The sequence below is a fragment of the Aethalodelphis obliquidens genome, unplaced genomic scaffold, assembly GCF_003676395.1.
Source record: "Aethalodelphis obliquidens isolate GAN/ISIS:26980383/991018 unplaced genomic scaffold, ASM367639v1 scaffold17, whole genome shotgun sequence".
NCBI lineage: Eukaryota > Metazoa > Chordata > Mammalia > Artiodactyla > Delphinidae > Aethalodelphis > Aethalodelphis obliquidens.
Window position 1 is genome coordinate 6,648,295 of NW_020837961.1, and position 21,196 is coordinate 6,669,490.

Sequence of the window (21,196 nt, forward strand, 5' to 3'; positions counted from 1 at the left end):
AATCTCACAAATATGGAAAAACTCAAAAATATTTTTATTAACTGCCTTGTGTGGCTCTTAATACTTTCTATTTTATGTTTATTACATTCATACTCTTTGATGTATGTTTAGAGAGAATAGAATGACTAGTTGGTCTTTGCTTTAGCATAGTCGATTGACATTTATTTTTTATTGATGATTGTTGAGAAAAGTTTCTTCCAGCTTCACAACTTATTATTGGAAATGTCACATGAAAATTTCAGATTGCAGAAAATTTCAGATAGTTTTCCAGGGTTGCCATAACAAAACATCACAGACAGCGTGGTTTTAAACAACAGAATTTATTTTCTCACAGTTCTGGAGGCTGGAAGTCCAAGATCAAGGTGTTCTCCTGAGGCCTCTCTCCTTGGCTTACAGATGGCTGCCTTCTTGCTGTGTCCTCACAAGGTGACTTCTTGGTCTTTGTTGTCTGTGTTCTAATCTCCTCTTTTTATTAGGACACTAGTCAGATTGGGTTAAGCCTCACCCCAATGACCCCATTTTAACTTAATTATCTATTTAAAGGCCCTATCTCCAAATACAGTCATATTTTGCAGTACTGGAGGTTAGGATTTCAACATATGAATTATACAAATTTTGATGGGACACAATTCAACCTATAACATTGTCAAATCTGGAAAAACAGCTCTCATATTTCTTCCATTTATGAACATAAAGATTTCAGTTCATCAAAAATTTCCCTGTGCAGTTGTTGATTGTAAATACTCTGAATTAGTGACACTTTGATTAGTTTCGTGTCTATGTCCTCATATATTGATCTCTTGCTATATCTTTGTAGATGTCAAATAAGCAAAAAGAAAATCTAAACCATTTTCCAATAATTCACCTTTCCTTGTTATTTAGATTTTCAAACAATCTAAACACCTACTTGTTGCTTCTGTTTGAAATTTATCACTTTCTCTTAATAAACTATAGCTTTTAGTATGATTGGAAAAAGATTTTACGGTTCCCTTTTCAACATTAGATTAATTTCAATTTATCTCATCCTCATCTTTACTGCTTTTGTAAAGCAGAAAACTTTTAACCTTTTTAGTTATTTATTTTAAATTTAGTCACTTTAACTTTTCTTAGTTATTTATTAGATACATTTAAGTTATAAAAGAAGCTGTGCTTTATGCCAAAACCATATCAGTAGTTTGTAGTTCCTCACTTAAAATGAAAAACTATTAAACATCTTGCCAAATTGCAGTTGAACTTTGGTATACCATTTCCATAAAAATAATAATAATGCACGATGTTTTCATAATTGTGTATACTGCATCATTGAGTATATAATCTTGACAGGAGAGAACTTCTGCTTTGACAAGCTGTAGATGAGAACTGAATCCTCCACTGCCATTTTGCATGTCTGGTGTTGGAAGCATTTTTGCAGACTAACTTCTGTCTCCATGGATTTCAAACCTTGTTTCTCATTGACAGCGCACATGCTTCTGGGGCTGATTGCAACATGAGAGGTTCATTTCTTGAACTGGCTGTATCCTTGCAACTTCACGACGCTAGGTGAGTTGGCACAGTGCGTGGTAGTGGTATTCCAGGAAGCTGTCTCTACACTGAGAGAGCTAGCAGTAACTTCACTATACATGGAAATGACTGTGAGTCATGTAAATATATCCCACTCAACTCAAACTGAAGATCTCCCCATTTCACCTTTCACTTTAAATGGACTCCAGAAGTGCCTGTGGCCACACCAGTGAACCTAAGAGGAAGTCAGAGAGGAAAGAGACAGAGGTCTTCACTAATTGTGGTTAAAATATCTTACTTTTGTAGATTTCAAAATCATATGACGTGTGAATATATTTCTGGGGCCCCTTCCCGGGTTCTGGGGGGGGGTGTACAAGTGAGGGCACTGAACCTTCAGCATCACTGTATTCATGGAAAACTGACCCTGGTTGAAGTATCCAAGAGTTCTACTGTCCCTATACCATAAATGTCACTTAAGATTTCCACCCAGTAGAGTGGTTCCCCAGTGCTTGTCTTCAAGTCAGAGTTGGTTCATGACAAAGGTGTCAATAATATAAAATGAAATGAAAACGATAAAGACAATGTGATATATGCATACCATATATCGCTGTCAACTATTCCGTCTTGAGAAAGATGATCACTTTAAAATGTAATCTTTCCTATTAATTTGGTGTTAAAATATCCTTCCTTATTTGAAATTGGTGACAATAGAGAGTAAAGTTTAACTTATATATCTCAAGTAGCTGAATGAAGTGACCTACTGACTAGACTCTCTTAGTATCATTCACTTGTACATTGGAAGATGTCTGTCAAAATCCGTTTTAGTCTTCTCATCTTGACAGTGACTTATCAAGAAGTCTGCTCCTATTTCATTAGAGTACAGAGAAGTTTGTTTTCTTATTTTTATAGGGCTAATTTTGTCATTAAAATATGTAATTCAAACTTAAAGTTTTACAAAATTATTTGTGGAGTATACTTTTTCTGCTCTTTTGTAGTGTGCCTGTTTAAAACTCTCCTTCATTAATTTGCCAGCATCAGTGCAAGCTAGGATCATTTTAGAAATGTGGTTTTATAATGTACTGATTAAGTCAAAGCTTGCACTATGATATTGTGTCCTTCTACTATTTTCATCCTCTGACATGATGTTAGATACTGATGAAATGCAGCCCTGCTAAAAACAGCATCAACATTCCTGAATAATGAATCAATCGTTTCCTGATTGGCAACTTGGGCATGTTTATGACATTAATTATCACATATTTTCAAACTTTGAAGATGACTTTGGTATAGCTTCCCGCCCACTCAAACACAGCAGGCATCGATTTACAGACAATACAGACATAATTATAACCCTGACAAACCAGAGAGGATGGTAAATTTCCATTATAACTGAGCACTTTGGCAGTACTCCAAGTGAAGACCCTGACCTACCAAATCTAACCAGTTATTTCTTGTGGGGGCAGATTCTTGCCCCACTCTGTCTCTTCCACAGAAAACACATCCTTTGACATCAGTGAGAGGGTACTCTGCAGAAAAGAGGTTCAAGAATTAGCTTAGCTTGTGTGAAACAATACTTGCCTTGAGTAAACGCATCACTGAGAAATTTATTTATGTTTTCTTTTTTTTTAAACATCTTTATTGGAGTATAATTGCTTTACAATGCTGTGTTAGTTTCTGCTTTATAAAAAAGTCAATCAGTTATACATATACATATGTCCCCATGTCTCTTCCCTCTTGTGTCTCACTCCCACCCTCCCTATCCCACCCCCCTAGGTGGTCACAAAGCACCGAGCTAATCTCCATGTGCTAAGTGGCTGCTTCCCACTACCTATCTATTTTACGTTTGGTAGTATATATAAATCCATGCCACTCTCTCACTTCGTCCCAGCTTACCCTTCCCCCTCCCCGTGTCCTCAGGTCCATTCTCTACATCTATGTCTTTGTTCCTGTACTGCCCCTAAGTTCTTCAGAACCATTTTTTTTTTTTAGATTCCATATATATGTGTTAGCATAGGGTATTTGTTTTTCTCTTTCTGACTTACTTCACTCTGTATGACAGACTCTAGGTGCATCCACCTCACTACAAATAACACAATTTCGTTTTTTTTATAGCTGAGTAATATTCCATTGTATATATGTGCCACATCTTCTTTATCCATTCATCTGTCAATGGACACTTAGCTGCAATGAACATTGTGGTACATGACTCTTTTTGAATTACAGTTTTCTCAGGGTATATGCCCAGTAGTGGGATTGCTGGGTCGTATGGTAGTTCTATTTGTAGTTTTTAAAGGAACCTCCCTACTGTTCTCCATAGTGGCTGTATCAATTTACTTTCCCACCAACAGTGCAAGAGGGTTCCCTTTTCTCCACACCCTCTCCAGCATTTATTGTTTCTAGATTTTTTGATGATGGCCATTCTGACTGGGGTGAGATGATATCTCATTGTAGTTTTTTTTTTTTTTTTTTTTTTTTGCGGTACGCGGGCCTCTCACCGCTGCGGCCTCTCCCGTTGCGGAGCACAGGCTCCGGCCGCTCCGCGGCATGTGGGATCCCCCCAGAGCGCGGCACGAACCCGTGTCCCCTGCATCGGCAGGCGGACTCCCAACCACTGCGCCACCAGGGAAGCCCCTCATTGTAGTTTTGATTTGCATTTCTCTAATTAGTGATGTTGAGCATCCTTTCACGTGTTGGCTGGCAATCTGTATATTTTCTTTGGAGAAATGTCTATTTAGGTTTTCTTCCCATTTTTGGATTGAGCTGTTTGTTTTTTTGATATTGAGCTGCATGAGCTGCTTGTATATTTTGGAGATGAATCCTTTGTCAGTTGCTTCATTTGCAAATATTTTCTCCCATTCTGAGGGTTGTCTTTTCATCTTGCTTATGGTATCCTTTGCTGTGAAAAACCTTTTAAGTTTCATTAGGTCACACTTGTTTGTTTTTGTTTTTATTTCCATTTCTCTAGGAGGTGGGTCAAAAAAGATCTTGCTGTGATTTATGTCATAGAGTGTTCTGCCTATGTTTTCCTCTAAGAGTTGTATAGTGTCTGGCCTTATATTTAGGTCTTTAATCCATTTGGAGTTTATTTTTGTGTATGGTGTTAGGGAGTGTTCTAATTTCATTCTTTTACATGCAGCTGTCCAGTTTTCCCAGCACCACTTGTTGAAGAGGCTGTCTTTTCTCCACTGTATATTCTTGCCTCCTTTATCCAAGATAAGGTGACCATATGTGCATGGATATATCTCTGGGCTTTCTATCCTGTTCCATTGATCTATATTTCTGTTTTTGTGCCAGTACCATACTGTCTTGATTACTGTAGCTTTGTAGTATAGGTTGAAGTCAGGGAGCCTGATTCCTCCAGCTCCATTTTTCTTTCTCAATATTGCTTTGACTATTCGGGGTCTTTTGTATTTCCATACAAATTGTGAAATTTTTTGTTTTAGTTCTGCGAACTATGCCACTGGTAGTTTGATAGGGATTGCATTGAATCTGTAGATTGCTTTGGGTAGTAGAGTTATTTTCACAATGTTGATTCTTCCAATCCAAGAGTATGGTATATCTCTCCATCTGATTGCATCATCTTTAATTTCTTTCATCGGTGTCTTATAGTTTTCTGCATACAGGTCTTTTGTCTCCTTAGGTAGCTTTATTGTTAGGTATTTTATTCTTTTTGTTGCAATGGTAAATGGGAGTGTTTCCTTAATTTCTCTTTCTGATCTTTCATTGTTAGTGTATAGGAATTCAAGAGTTTTCTGTGCAGTAATTTTGTGTCCTGCTACTTTACCAAATTCATTGATTAGCTCTAGTAGTTTTCTGCTGGTATCTTTAGGATTCTCTATGTATAGTATCATGTCATCTGCAAACAGTGACAGCTTTACTTTTTCTTTTCCAATTTGGATTCCTTTTATATCTTTTTCTTCTCTGATTGCTGTGGCTAAAACTTCCAAAACTATGTTGATAATAGTGGTCAGAGTGGACAACCTTGTCTTGTTCCTGATTTTAGAGGAAATGGTTTCAGTTTTTCCACATTGAGAATGATGTGGGCTGTGGGTTTGTCATATATGGCCTTTATTATGTTGAGGTAAGTTCCCTCTATGCCTACTTTCTGGAGGGTTTTTGTCATAAATCGGTGTTGAATTTTGTCAAAAGCTTTTTCTGCATCTATTGAGATGATCATATGGATTTTCTCCTTCAATTTGTTACTATGGTCAGTCACATTGATTGATTTGCATATATTGAGGAATCCTTGCATTCCTGGGATAAACCCCACAGTCTCTAAGACTGTCCTCAATTCTTTTCATTCTTTTTTCTTTATTCTGCTCTGCAGTAGTTATTTCCACTATTTTATTTTCCAGGTCACTTATCTGTTCTTTGCCTCAGTTATTCTGCTATTAATTCCTTCTAGAGAATTTTTAATTTCATTTATTGTGTTGTTCATCACTGTTTGTTTGCTCTTTAGTTCTTCTAGGTCCTTGTTAAAGGTTTCTTGTATTTTCTCCATTCTATTTCCAAGATTTTGGATCATCTTTACTATCATTATTCTGAATTCTTTTTCAGGTAGACTGCCTATTTCCTCTTCATTTGTTAGGTGTGGTGGGTTTTTATCTTGCTCCTTCATCTGCTGTGTATTTCTCTGTCTTCTCATTTTGCTTATCTTACTGTGTTTGGGGTCTCCTTTTCAAAGGCTGCCTATTTGTAGTTCCCATTGTTTTTGGTGTTTGCTCCCAGTGGCTAAGGTTGGTTCAGTGGGTTGTGTAGGCTTCCTGGTGCAGGGGACTAGTGCCTGTGTTCTGGTGGATGTGGCTGGATCTTGTATTTCTGGTGGGCAGGACCACATCCGGAGGTGTGTTTTGAGGTGTCTGTGACCTTATTATGATTTTAGGCAGCCTCTCTGCTAATGGGTGGGGTTGTGTTCCTGTCTTGCTAGTTGTTTGGCATAGGGTGTCTAGCATTGTAGCTTGCTGGTTGTTGAGTGGAGCTGGGTCTTAGCATTGAGATGGAGATCTCTGGGAGAGCTTTGCCGTTTGATATTACATGGGGCTGGGAGGTCTCTTGTGCACCAATGTCCTGAGCTTGGCTCTCCCATCTCAGAGGCACAGGCCTGACACCCGGTCAGAGCACCAAGACCCTGTCAGCTGCTCAGCTCAGAAGAAAAGGGGGGAAAGAAAGAACGAAAGAATGGCAGGAAAAAATAAAATAAAGTTAATAAAATAAAAGACAATTATTAAAAATTAAAAAATAATGAAAAAAAGAAAGGAAGAAGAGAGGATCCAAACCAAAAAACAAATCCATGAATGATAATAAGTGAGAAAAATGATACTAAAACAAACAAACAAACAAAAAATACGGACATACAGAACCCTAAGACAAATGGTAAAACCAAAGCTATACAGACAAAATCACACAAAGAAGCATACACACACACACTCATAGAAAGAGAAGAAGGACATACATATATATGGAGGAAGAGAGCAACCAAATCAATAAACAAATCTACCTATGATAATAACCTCTAAATAGTAAACTAGGATAAACATAAAATGAGAAACAATTTAGATGCAGAAAGGAAACCTCAAGTCTACAGTTGCTCCCAAAGTCCACTGCCTCAATTTTGGGATGATTCGTTGTCTATTCAGGTATTCCACAGATGCAGGTACATCAAGTTGATGGTGGAGATTTAATCTGCTGCTCCTGAGGCTGCTGGGAGAGATTTCCCTTTCTCTTCTTTGTTCACATGGCTCCTGGGATTCAGCTTTGGATTTGGCCTGGTCTCTCCATGTAGGTCGCCTGAGGACGTATGTTCACGCTCAGACAGGACGGGGTTAAAGGAGCAGCTGATTCGGGGACACTGGCTCACTCAGGCGGGGGGGAGGGAGGGGCACGGATGCAGGGTGAGCCTGTGGCTGCAGAGGCCAGTGTGACATTGCACCAGCCTGAGGCACGCCGTGCGTTCGCCCAGGGAAGTTGTCCCTGGATCATGGAACCCTGGCAGTGGCGGGCTGCACAGGCTCCCAGGAGGGGAGGTGTGGATAGTTACCTGTGCTCGCTCACAGGCTTCTTGGTGGCTGCAACAGCAGCCTTAGTGTCTCATGCCTGTCTCTGGAGCTCGTTTAGGTGGTGCTTTGAATCCCCTCTCCTCGTGCACCCCAAAACAATGCTCTCTTGCCTGTTAGGCAGCTCCTGACCTTTGCCCAGCCTCCCTCCCGGCTAGCTGTGGCGCACTAGCCCCCTTCAGGCTGTGTTCACACAGCCAACTGCAGTCCTCTCCCTGGGATCCGACCTCTGAAGCCCGAGCCTCAGCTCCCAGCCCCTGGCTGCCTCCGGTGGGTGAGCAGACAAGCTTCTCGGGCAGGTGAGCGCTGGACAGCACTGATCCTCTATGCGGGAACCTCTCCGTTATGCCCTCTGCACCCCTGTTGCTGCGCTCTCCTCCATGGCTCCAAAGCTTCCCCCCTGCCACCCCCTGTCTCTGTCAGTAAAGGGGCTTCCTAGCGTATGGAAACTTTTCCTCCTTCACAGCTCCCTCCCAGAGGTGCAGGTCCCAACCCTGTTCTTTTCTCTGTTTTTTCTTCTTCTTTTACACTACCCAGGTACTTGGGGAGTTTCATGACTGTTGGGAAGTCTGAGGTCTTCTGCCAGCATTCAGTAGGTGTTCTGCAGGAGTTGTTCCACATGTAGATGTATTTCTGATGTGTTTGTGGGGAGGAAGGTGATCTCCCCGTCTTACTCCTCTGCCATCTTGAAGGTCTCCCCTATTTATGTGTTCTAACTTTGACAGTGTTTTAATTTTTGATAGAAATAGTTTACTTTGTGATGGTCTTTGGTACAGTACAGTCTCTTCTGAACATTCTGCATGTGTGCATGTTAATTTGCTGTAATTTCCGTGTCCACTGATTTGGTGCCCACATCTATTCTGTCTGCCAATCTGCTCCTGTTGCCACCTCCACACCAGAACACAGAAGGGCCACAGTCCCAGTAGAGGTGGGCATTTCACTAATGCTCACTAGGTGGTAGCAGAAGGAGTAGTCACAGGAGGTGGGGGCTGGAAAAAAGAGCGTTGAGACAGCAGATTGGAAAATACTACCATGGGCTTTCACTCAGTGAGATCTACCATGTGAATCATGGTAGAGTTACATGCCAGGACATTTTATGTGTAATTACCTTTTCTATAGAGAAAGGGGGGAAAACCTAATAACAATAATAGTATTGGGTTTGCCAAAAGGTTTGTTTGTTTGTTTTCCATAAGATGGCTTTAGTAGCACTTAGTTGTCTTTAACTTCATTCAAAAAAATTTTGTTTGGGACTTCCCTGGTGATACAGTGGTTAAGAATCCACCTGCCAATGCAGGGGACACGGGTTCGATCCCTGATCCAGGAAGATCCCACATGCCGTGGAGCAACTAAGCCCCTGAGCCACAATTACTGAGCCTGCACTCTAGAGCCCGCGAGCTACAACTACTGAGCCCACGTGCCACAACTACTGAAGCCTGCACACCTAGAGCCCATGCTCCACAACAAGAGAAGCCACCTCAATAAGCTCGCCTAGCGAAATGAAGAGTAGCCCCTGCTTGCCGCAATGAGAGAAAGCCCCTGCACAGCAATGAAGACCCAATGTAGCCAAAAATAAAATTTAAAACTTTAAAAAAACAATTTTGTTAGATTGTATGTGACAGCTGTCATATCAGCGTGCATTTTAAAAAAGACTTATCAAAATCGGTGAATTTTTGTGTAGCCATTTTAATATTGAAGATGGAAGGAAAAAAAGCAACATTTTCAGCATATCATGCCTTATTATTTCAAGAAAGGTAAAAAAGCAACCGAAATGCAAAATAACAGATTTGTGTAGTGTATGGAGAAGGTGCTGTGACTGATCAAAAGTGTCAGTAATGGTTTGAGAAGTTTCATGCAGGAGATTTCTTGCTGGACGATGCTCCATGGTCGGGTAGACCAGTTGAAGTTGATAGCGATCAAATTCAAACAATAATTGAGAACAATCAACGTTATACCATGCAGGTGATAGCCGACATACTCAAAATATCCAAATCAAGTGCTGAAAATCATTTGCAACAGCTTGGTTATGTTCATCGCTTTGACATTTGGGTTCCACATTAGTTAAGCAAAAAAAACCCTTTTGACCATATTTGCACATGCGATTCTCTACTTAAATGTAATGAAAAGATCCCGTTTTCAACACAAATTGTGACAGGTGATGAAAAGTGGACACTGTACAATTATGTGGAACGGAAGAGATCGTGGGGCAAGCGAAATGAACCACCATCAACCACACCAAAGGCCGGTCTTCATCCAAAGAAGGTGATGTTGTGTATATGGTGGGATTGGAAGGGAGTCCCCTATTATGAGCTCCTTCCGGAAAACCAAACAATTAATTCCAACAACTACTGCTCCCAGTTAGACGAACTGAAAACACCACAAAAAGCGTCCGGAATTGGTCAACAGAAAATGCAGGAGACAAGCTTCAAGATGGCGGAAGAGTAAGACGCGGAGATCACCTTCCTCCCCACAAATACATCAGAAATACATCTACACGTGGAACAACTCCTACAGAACACCTACTGAACGCTGGCAGAAGACAGACCTCCCAAAAGTCAAGAAACTCCCCACGTACCTGGGTAGGGCAAAAGAAAAAACAGAGACAAAAGAATAGGGACAGGACCCACACCTCTGGGAGGGAGCCGTGAAGGAGGAAAGGTTTCCACACACTAGGAAGCCCCTTCACGGGCGGAGACTGCGGGTGGCATAAGGGGAAGCTTCGGAGCAACGGAGGAGAGCACAGCAACAGGGGTGCGGAGGGCAAAGCGGAGAGATTCCCGCACAGAGGATCAGGGCCGACCGGCACTCACCAGCCTGAGAGGCTTGTCTGCTCACCCACCGGGGCGGGCAGGGCTGGGAGCTGAGGCTTGGGCTTCGGTCGGAGCGCAGGGAGAGGACTGCGGTTGGCGGCGTGAACACAGCCTGAAGGGGTTAGTGCGCCACGGCTAGCCGGGAGGGAGTCCGGGGAAAAGTCTGGACCTGCTGAAGAGGCAAGAGACTTTTTCTTGCCTCTTTGTTTCCTGGTGCGCGAGGAGAGGGGATTAAGAGTGCTGCTTAAAGGAGCTCCAGAGACGGGCGCGAGCCGCAGCTATCAGCACGGATCCCAGAGACATTCCATCCAAAAACAAGAGATTACACTTTCTTCTCAAGTGCTCATGGAACATTCTCCAGGATAGATCATATTTTGGGTCACAAATCAAGCCTTGGTAAATTTAAGAAAATTGAAATCGTATCAAGTATCTTTTCTGACCACAGCGCTATGAGACTACATATCAATTACAGGAAAAAATCTGTAAAAAATACAAACACATGGAGGCTAAACAATACACTACTTAATAACCAAGAGATCACTGAAGAAATCAAAGAGGAAATCAAAAAATGCCTAGAAACAAATGACAATGAAAACACGACGACCAAAAACCTATGGGATGAAGCAAAAGCAGTTCTCAGAGGGAAGTTTATAGCAATACAATCCTACCTAGAGAAACAAGAAACATCTCAAATAAACAACCTAACCTTACACCTAAAGCAATTAGAGAAAGAAGAACAAAAAAGCCCCAAACTTAGCAGAGGAAAGAAATCATAAAGATCAGATCAGAAATAAATGAAAAAGAAATAAAGGAAAAGACAGCAAAGATCAATAAAACTAAAAGCTGGTTCTTTTGAGAAGATAAACAAAATTGATAAACCATTAGCCAGACTTATCAAGAAAAAAGGAAGACTCAAATCAATAGAATTAGAAATGAAAAAGGAGAGGTAACAACTGACACTGCAGAAATACAAAGGATCATGAGAGATTACTACAAGCAACTATATGCCAATAAAATGGACAACCTGGAAGAAATGGACAAATTCTTAGAAATGCACAGCCTTCCAAGACTGAGCCAGGAAGAAATAGAAAATATGAACAGACCAAATACAAGCACTGAAATTGAAACTGTCATTAAAAATCTTCCAACAAACAAAAGTCCAGGACCAGATGGCTTCACAGGAAAGTTCTATCAAACATTTAGAGAAGAGCTAACACCTATCCTTCTCAAACTCCTCCAAAATATAGCAGAGGGAGGAACACTCCCCAACTCATTCTACGAGGTCACCATCACCCTGATATCAAAACCAGACAAAGATGTCACAAAGAAAGAAAACTACAGGCCAATATCACTGATGAACATAGATGCAAAAATCCTCAACAAAATACTAACAAACAGAATCCAACAGCACATTAAAAGGATCATTCACTATGATCAAGTGGGCTTTATACCAGGAATGCAAGGCTTCTTCAATATACGCAAATCAATCAACGTGATACACCATATTAACAAATTGAAGGAGAAAAGCCATATGATCATCTCAATATATGCAGAGAAAGTTTTCAACAAAATTCAACACCCGTTTATGATAAAAATCCTCCAGAAAGTAGGCAGAGAGGGAACTTTCCTCAACATAATAATAATAATAATATTAATAATAATAATTTGAATCTTATAGTAACCCTGTGAAGTAGGCATAAAAGGCATTGTTATTATTCACTCCACCTCACCTCTGAGAATGAGATGACTGAGGTTCAGAAAAGTTAAATGGTTTACTAAAATTTACAAAGCTAAGAATGTGGTATCATCGTCATCATTGTCATAGAAGCTACCATTTGTCTCATACTTATTATATGCCAGGCGCTGCTTTATGTGGATAGTTCTTTTAACTTAAGATAGCATTTTGCTGAGACAAAAATAACCAAAGGTGTGCTCCATTTTCACTATATAAAACTGCCGTTTGTAACAGTGAATGTCAGACATTCAAAAGCAGCTCTGCAGTCTATTTGATGTGAGAAAGCCGAATATCAGATTTACATTTCCTGAAAGCAACGGTTCCTATGACCTCTTACCTCATAGTTAAACCTACTTTAAAAAGACTTTTGAGAAAAACATTTATTTAAATTTGTTGTTCTGTCCAAATTCTTTCATTCATCTTTCAGTTGAGCTGACGAATCTCATGATTTCGTGCAGAATTTGTAGACAAAAATGGAACAAATACATGTTCCCATTTAAGGTTGCCTTTGTCCTTTAACATAAAGCAGTAATTCAGCCACTAACATGAAAATAGTTCAATTATGCAAAGAGGCCCAAAGGAAAACTTTACGGTTGATTTTCTGAAGGTTTGCTCTCTCTGCTGTGAGTAGGTTATTCCACCTAAAAATACATTGGAACTACTCATATAATTTCAGGATGAAGAGATAACTTTATACTCTTCCTTTGGATCTTGGTGTGTTAAAACATTATAATATATAAAAACAGAGATACTTTACTTCACCAAGCACCAGCTCGAAATGTTTAATTTCAACATCTTGTTCACTTATTGCAGAAGTCAGCACATCTGTAGCAATCATGTCACCACTCTCTCAATCCTGGGGGGACATTGCTAATTGTGAGAAACATGTGCTTCCGCTAAATCAGGACTCAAAGCAGCCTCCAAGCTTGTACTCTAGCCAATACTAATCAACCCCAGTTGGCACCTACAAAGAAACCTAAATCTGAATAAGATCAGCTATTGTATCAAAGTCCACATCCTGGTTGAGATATTGTATTACAGTTTTGTGGGATATTACCGCTGGGGAAAACAGAGTGAAGGGTACTCCAGAGCTATTTTTACTGACAAAACAAGGTGTTTCCCTACACCAACCAATTCTCCTACGCCAGCTGGATGTCATGCAATTCAATTCAATTCTGACACTCTTACCTGAGGTTAGCATCAGATCCCACAAATGAAGGGCTCAGTTTCATAAGTTCAACCCACTACAGAAACCAATCACAAGTCCCAGGACTCCCATAAGTTCTGGCTGAACAACTATAAGTCAGGGGTTCCCACGACCCTCTCCTCAGGTTCGATTATTTGTTAGAACTGCTCACAGAACTTAGGCACCATACTTACTGGTTTATTATAAAGGATAGGACTCAGATGCAGCCAAATAGAAGAAATGCATAAGGCAAGGTACGGGAACGGGGTGAAGGGAGCTTCCATGACCTTGCCGGGTGTACCACCCTCCCAGTACCTCGATTTTTCACTAACTTCTGTGAACCCTGTGATTTACTGGTATTTATGGAGTTTCCATCATGTAGGAATGATTAAGTCATTAGCCATTGGTGATTAGCTCAATCTTCAGCCTGTCTCTCGTCTCTTGAGATTTGCAGCGCTCTGATCATGCCTTGGTCTTTCTTGTGACCAGCATCGATCTGAAGCTATCCAGGAGCCCCCAGCCCCCAGCCATCTCATTAGCGTACAGAACACACACAACTCACTGGGAAGATCCAAAGGCGTTAGAAGCTGTGTGCCAGAAATCGGGGACAGAGTCCATGTATTATTTCTTACTGTCGCAGACACACGAGATCTCTGTTTTATTTCTTACAACTGCATATGAATCGACAGTTACCTCAAAACAAAAAGATGACTTTAAGAAATCTATTTGTCACTTGGGATTTGCAATACTTTCAAAGAGAATCTCTCTAATGTGATAACAGAATGACCATTTTCATTAAATCAGACAGTTGTAGAGCAGGCAAGGCACTAGCTCGTCTAGTTCAGCTCCTTTACTGCAGAATGAAGAAACGGAGGCCAAGGGAAATTAAATGACTGTTGCTGTGATGCCAGAATCTGTTTGTACACGTAATACCTTAAGTGGAAAGAAGAAGGAAACTGACCTTTGTTAGGTGATTATTTTGTGGCAGACACTGTGCTAAAGAAGTTTATATACACGATCCCGTTTCACTTCCCAAGAATTCTTGTAGGTATTATTTCCATTTTACAACTGAGGAAATTGAAGCTTGTCATAAGTCATAAAATTAGCAAGGGATGGGGCCTGGATTCAAACTCCTTGTGAATCTAGAGCAGTCAGTGTTCTGCTACACATTTTAAAACTTTCCCTACTAGAATCCATTATAAAAAATAAATATTACGTTGTAACCCAAATACACATACAAACTGAATCGTTTTTTTTTTTTTCAAATACCCTTACTAGGTATGATGCTCTGTTCTATTCTTTCATGAAAAATACACTAAAATTGATTTTATGATCCATTAATGGGGGTTGCGACCTACAGTTTGAAAAACACAACATGTTATTTTCCCTTTCCTGTGACCATTCCATTAATATTGTGGAAGAATCTTTCTTTTCCATGCTAACCAACAGTCCTCTTTTTAGCTTTGCTCAGATCTTACGAGCCAAAATTAAAGGGGAAGTTGTCTTAGTTAGTCTTTGCTCATTTAAATTTATAATAGCTCGTGCAAAACATCATAGCATAATTCTTCCTGTGGCTTTAGGCATTTTACCACCCACATCCCGCACTTCTCTCTCTCTCTCTTTCTCTCTCACTCTCTCTCTCTCTTTCTCTCTCTCTCTCTCTTTCTTCCTGGCTACGTCCCTGTGAGGGAGCAGATAGACCCATTCAAATTGAACCCTGTCATTTTCTGAACTGATAGGTGGTTTGTTGTTTGAGGAGACTCCAAGGCTATGTCTATAAGAGGCAAATGTAGGCAAGTTATCCACTGATTTACATTTGGCTTAAAAACTTCTCTGAGTGGGTGTGTTGGGTGGTAGTAGTGGTGGAGTTGGCCTACGTATCATTTACCCTGGCACTCCTCCATAGGGCAGGGTGTGCTTGGGTGACCTGGCATTCCCAGCTCATTTCCTGGTGGATGCCATGATGTACCTACTGGGGACACCTATATCACCCATTTACAACCCTTCCTTGGGTAATGATATATCAGGGCCTTCAGTTTCCTGGCCCATGTGGGATTACTCTGAGAGCCCAGAAATGCCATAGGTCTGTCAGTGGTTGTGTTAGATTTTGATAACTGCTGGAACTGATTTAGCCTCCTGGGTGTCAGGGACTGAGTTAAACACGTCACACACATATCTTGTTGAATCCTCAGAGCAGTCCTATGATGAGGATATTATTACATCACTTCATATTAGCCAAAAGGCTAGGTAGGTAGGTGGCTTTTGCTCAGTAAGCACTTAAAGGGCAGGGAAGGGTTGCATTAGAAAACGTAATGGGAAAGGAAGGTGTACAGATGATATTTATACACAGACACACACACACACACATCAAAAATCAAGTTTTGAGGCGTTTTGGTGTCCAAGTTAAGCCTGTCCTGCTTCCTTCCTTTTCTGGCCTTGATTATCTGGGCTCTGTCATCATCTGTTTCAGCCAGCACGATGACAATTTAAATCCTAGAATCTGCTATGCTTGGCTCTTCTCATTTAGAAAAGAAGATTGAAATTGGCTCTTAGATCTGAGCTTACTTTTCTGTCACAGGCAGACTCAACCTTCAGGTGGAAGATAGTTCAGTTTTCCTGTTGGCCGTGGTTCTCAAATACCAGTGCACACAGGAATAAACTAAGAAACATCTTAAAATGCAGATTTCTGAGCTCTGCTTAGTTAGATTTTGAGATCCTTGAGATCTGTATTTTAAACAAATTTAGATTTAACAGTGTGAATCGAGGTGATTCAGAGTCAAGTGACCTAGGAGCCACGTTACGAAAAATGTTAGTCCGAGGTCTTATGAGATGTACGCAGGAGTAATCCACACTGTGGGCTTGCTTCCTTGTTAGTCCCGTCTTCAAAATTGTCTTAGGGAGGACCTCAAATATTCTGCTAAAGACAGTAACTATAATATACATATAATATTTATTAATATTATATTTATTCATAACAACCATGGATAGAGAGTTAAACAGTGCTTCCAAGCTACCTAGAAGTGTTCTCAGCCATATCTAATCAACCAGGATACAGGTCCCCTGCAGAAATGTGGGGTTCTCCAGCATCAAGGCTGGAGAATCTTCTCTGTCTGTGCAGAGATTATTCGTGCTCTTTCATATCCACGTGTTCCTCCACATTTCCCAGCTTCCCTTGGAGTTGGTTTGGCCCTGTGACTGGGTCCTGGCCAATGGAATGTGGACAAAAGCAAAGAACCATTTCCAGGCCTGATTCCTAAAATACCCAGCATAGTCTTTCACTCTCTTTTTCTTTCCTCCCCCAACTTCAGATAGGTAATGCCAGGGTGAGATTGAAGCTGCAGGATGATAGAAAAATAGGATGGAAACAGCCCGGGCTCCTGGGTCATTGTCTACAGGAGAGCTACTTTGAATGGTGACACAAGCAGCAGTAAGCCTCTATTGTACTAAGCCCCCACATTTGGGGCTAATTTATTGTAGCAGCACTGTCTAACCTCTCCTAACACTGCTGTTATTAACAACTGATTGATAGTCATGATGGAAATATTTCCTTTACTTTGGCAGAACAGACTAATTTGAACTGAACTCCCCATTGTACCAATAACCTAGCAGAACAAAGCCTGGGCAATCTTACCATTGCCCCTTCAAACCAATAGCCCACACAGAACTATTCCAACCAAATATTTGCTGAAAAGTATAAAAGTTAGTCCTGTTTAGCATGCAAGGAATAGCTACCCACTTTTTCTTTTTTCTTTTTTTTGATAGATAAGAAGTGGATTTATTTAGAGAGAAACACAGACAGAGTGTGGGCCATCTCAGAAGGTGAGAAAGGTACCAGGGTATGGGGTTGTCAGTTTTTATAGGGGTGGGTAATTTCATAGGCTAGTGAGTGGGAGGAGTATTCCAGCTACTTTCGGGAAGGGGGGGGATTTCCAGGAATTGGGCCACCGCCCACTTTTTGATCCTTCTGGTCGGCCTTGGAACTGTCATGGCGCCTGTGGGTGTGACATTTGGCTTGCTGATGTGTTACAGTGAGGTATACTGAGGCTCCTCAAGGTCTAGTGGAAGTCGACTTGTCCGCCATCTTGGACCCATTTGGTTCCAATCAGTTTATGTCATGTCCATGGGCTATGTCATTCTTTCAAAGGCTATGCCCTGCCTCCTTTCCCCCCGTTTCATTCCCCTCTCAGAGATTTTACTCCCATATTCTTATGGGAAGCAAAAGGGCAATAGTCCGTCTTCTGTAACTACTTCAAGGCTGAGTAGGGACATCGACTCTGCCTGTCAGGGAGTAAAAATCTCTGGATGCCTGACCTAGGGGCCCCAAGGGCAGGACAGCTTCTTGTTTTGAGTTGTTATGGGTGGAATCCTTGCATGGTCATCATCTTGATGTGGAACTGGTTGTAACTGCTTCCACAGCCTTTCTATGAATCTCCCTGATGACGAAGTGCTTTTTGTAAGAGCATAGAGTACAAGAATAACTATAAATGACAAAAGACTTAAAAGACATAGTTAAACATCTGATTACAGTGTAATCAATAAACAAACTTGGTTACAAGTTTCTGGCCCTATGCCTCAAACTTGATCACAAACCAACCTTTTCTTTACTGCTTCATCAACAGAAAATTATGAACTCCCTCAAATCTCAGAAAGAAATGGTGTCCATGAATTAAATGGTTCTTACAATCAACAGCTGCTACATAATCTATGGCAAAATAGAAACTAACACGGCATCTGAAAAGATGAAAAATAATGAAAACCTAAGAAGGTACTGCTACCACTCATCAAATTTCTTAAGAATGCGATCACTTAACTTGGCCCATTATCTTTCCCATAAATGTTGAATGTTGACTTTATTTACTAAGCTGAGAAAAATTGGTTTTCTTTCTGTGTGTGCTGGAGCAGTGTTTTCCAGATGCCCGTCATGACCTGTCAATTCGGGGAGTTGAAACAATTATAAGCAGCATTATAAAAGAAACATAAGAGACATTATCGAAGTGTGTCACAAATAGTAAGGGTAAGTATTATATTTTATGAAAGTTGTTTCTGATTAAGCACACACACGCAATTCTTGTTATCAAGGTAGTTATGCTTTACTTAGTTGCCTTGAGCAGTGAATTAGCAAATACTGAATCATTGCTCCTAGAAGACATACAGGGTTAGGTTCCTGTGAACCTCTGGTCACATTTTCATCCACTGATCAATACATAACCTTGTTTTATGTGTGTTTCTGTTTAAAGACACCTTATTAATAAACACGTTTTATTTATTCATTGACATTAAACTCACGGCCAACAGCACTATAACTTATGCCTTAACAAAGCTCATCTAACATGTATTTCCTCCATATGACACATCACAGCCTTTCTTGCACTCTGGAACACTAGATAGCACTTCAGCACTATGCTTGGGAGCCATTTTAGGCAATGAAATCACCAACAAAAAGCACAAAATACAAAAATGTGGCACTAAATAGACCAAAAAGGACATGCTTACAGTATGAGAGTTGAAATTAGAAGGCTGTTACCTTGTTTGACCTCAGCTAGGAATTTGCATATAAGGCAACTCAATTTTTTTGATGCTCTGTGCAAGCACATGTCGATTGGCCATAAAATGACTGTAAATATTGATTTTGGGGTTACAAATAAACAATAAGGACAGAAAACATATCAGTGGTTGCTAGTTGCTTTTTTTTTTCAACTATTTCTTTTAGATCTATCCATGTTGATATACAGAGTTCTAGTTCATTCCTTTTTAACTGCTACATAGTTATTCCGTCATATAAATATATCATTCTTCATTTACCTGGTCCCCTACTGATGGACGTTTAGGTTGTTGCATTTTTTGCTAACACAACAAACAGCAAAATGAATATCATTGTGCGTATTTTTCAAAATGAAAAAAAAAATTTTAATTTAAGTATAGCTGATTTCAAAATGAAAGATTTAAAAATCTACTCTTTAGTAACTTTCAAATATGCAATACAGTATTACTAACTATAGTCACCATGCTGAACATTACATCCCCGTGACTTATTTATTTTATAACTGGAAGTTTGTACATTTTGACCCCCTTCACTGTTTTCAGTTATATCCCACTCCTTGCCTCTGGCAACCAACAATCTATTCTCTGTATCTATGAGCATGATTTTGTTCATTTGTTTCTGTTGCTGTTTTTTAAAATTCACATATAAATGAGATCATATGAAATTTGTCTTTCCCTGTATGACTTACTTCACTTAGCATGATGCCTTCAAGGTCCACCCATGTTGTCGCAGATGGCAAAATTTCCTTATTTTTTATGGCTGAACAATATTTCAATGTGTGTGTATGTATGTGTGTATGTGTATATATATATATATATATATATACACACACATATATATGTGTGTATATATATATATATATATACACACATATATATGTATATATATTTAGTTTTCTTTATCCATTAATCCATCAATGGACACTTAGGTCATTTCCATATCTTAGCTAAATAATGCTGCAAAGAACTTGGGAATGCTTACTTTTTTTTTTTTTTTGCGGTACGCAGGCCTCACTGTTGTGGCCTCTCCCGTTGCGGAGCACAGGCTCCGGATGCGCAGGCTCAGCGGCCATGGCTCACGGGCCCAGCCGCTCCGCGGCATGTGGGATCCTCCCGGACCGGGGCACAAACCCGTGTCCCCTGCATCGGCAGGCGGACTCTCAACCACTGCGCCACCAGGTAAGCCCTGCTTACATTTTTTGAGTTAGCATTTTCGTTTTCTTCTAATAAATACCCAGAAGTGGAATTGTTGGATCATATGATAGTTTTATTTTTAATTTTTTGAGGAACCTCCATACTGTTTCCCATAGTGGTTGCACCAGTTTACATTTTCACCAACAGTGCACAAGTGTTCCCTTTTCTCCACATCTTTGCCAACATTTGTTATTTCTTGTCTTTTTGATAAAAACCATTCTAACAGGTGTAAGGTGATATCTTATGTGGTTTTGATTTCCATTTCTCCGATGATTAGTGATGTTAAGTATCTTTTCATGTACCTGTTGGTCATCTGTATGTCTTTTTTGGAAAAACGTCTATTCAGATCTTCTGCTCATTTTATTAAAAAAAAAAAAATTGGATTTCCCTGGTGGTCCATTGGTTAAGACTCTGTGCTTCCACTGGGGGCGGGGGGGGGCGGGGCATGAGTTCAATCCCTGGTCAGGGAAGTTCTGCATGACACGTGGTGCAGCCAAAAAGAAAAAAATTATTGAAGTGTAGTTGATTTACAATGTTCCGTTAATTTCTGCTGTACAGCAAACTGACTCAGTTATATATATATATATATATATATATATATATTTAATATTCTTTTGCATTATGGTTTATCACAGGATATTGAATACAGTTCCCTGTGCTCTGCAGTAGAACTTTGTAGTTTATCCATCCCATATACACTAGTTTGCATCTGCTGACCACACGCTCCCAGTCCTCACCCCACCACCCCCGACCATGGCAACAACGTCTGTTCTCTATGTCTGTGAGTCTCTTTCTGTTTCATAGATATGGTCATTTGTGTTGTATTTTAGATTTCCACATACAAGTGATATAATATGGTATTTATCTTTCTCTATCTGACTTTGCTTAGTATGATAATCTCTAGGTCCACCCATTTTCCTACAAATGGCATTATTTCATTCTTTTTCATGGCTAAATAATATTCCATTGTGTGTGTGTGAGTATATATATATATATATATATATATATATATATATATATATATATATAATATACCACATCTTCTTTATCCATCCATCTGTTGATGGACATTTAGGTTGTTTCCATGTCTTGGCTATTGTAAATAGTGCTGCTATGAACATAGGGGTGCAAATATCTGCCCATTTTTAAATCAGATTGTTTTTTGCTCCTGAGCTGTATG

General features: G+C 40.1%; 1 long non-coding RNA gene across 1 annotated transcript; it reads left to right on the top strand.

Annotated features, from left to right (window-relative positions):
- The first annotated feature begins 374 nt into the window (after positions 1-374).
- Positions 375-19,880, top strand: LOC113626114 (uncharacterized). The gene is made up of 6 exons (XR_003435045.1): positions 375-426; positions 1,459-1,539; positions 17,044-17,100; positions 17,901-18,046; positions 18,181-18,295; positions 19,831-19,880. It is a non-coding gene; the product is annotated as an uncharacterized LOC113626114 (long non-coding RNA).
- The last annotated feature ends 1,316 nt before the right edge of the window (positions 19,881-21,196 follow it).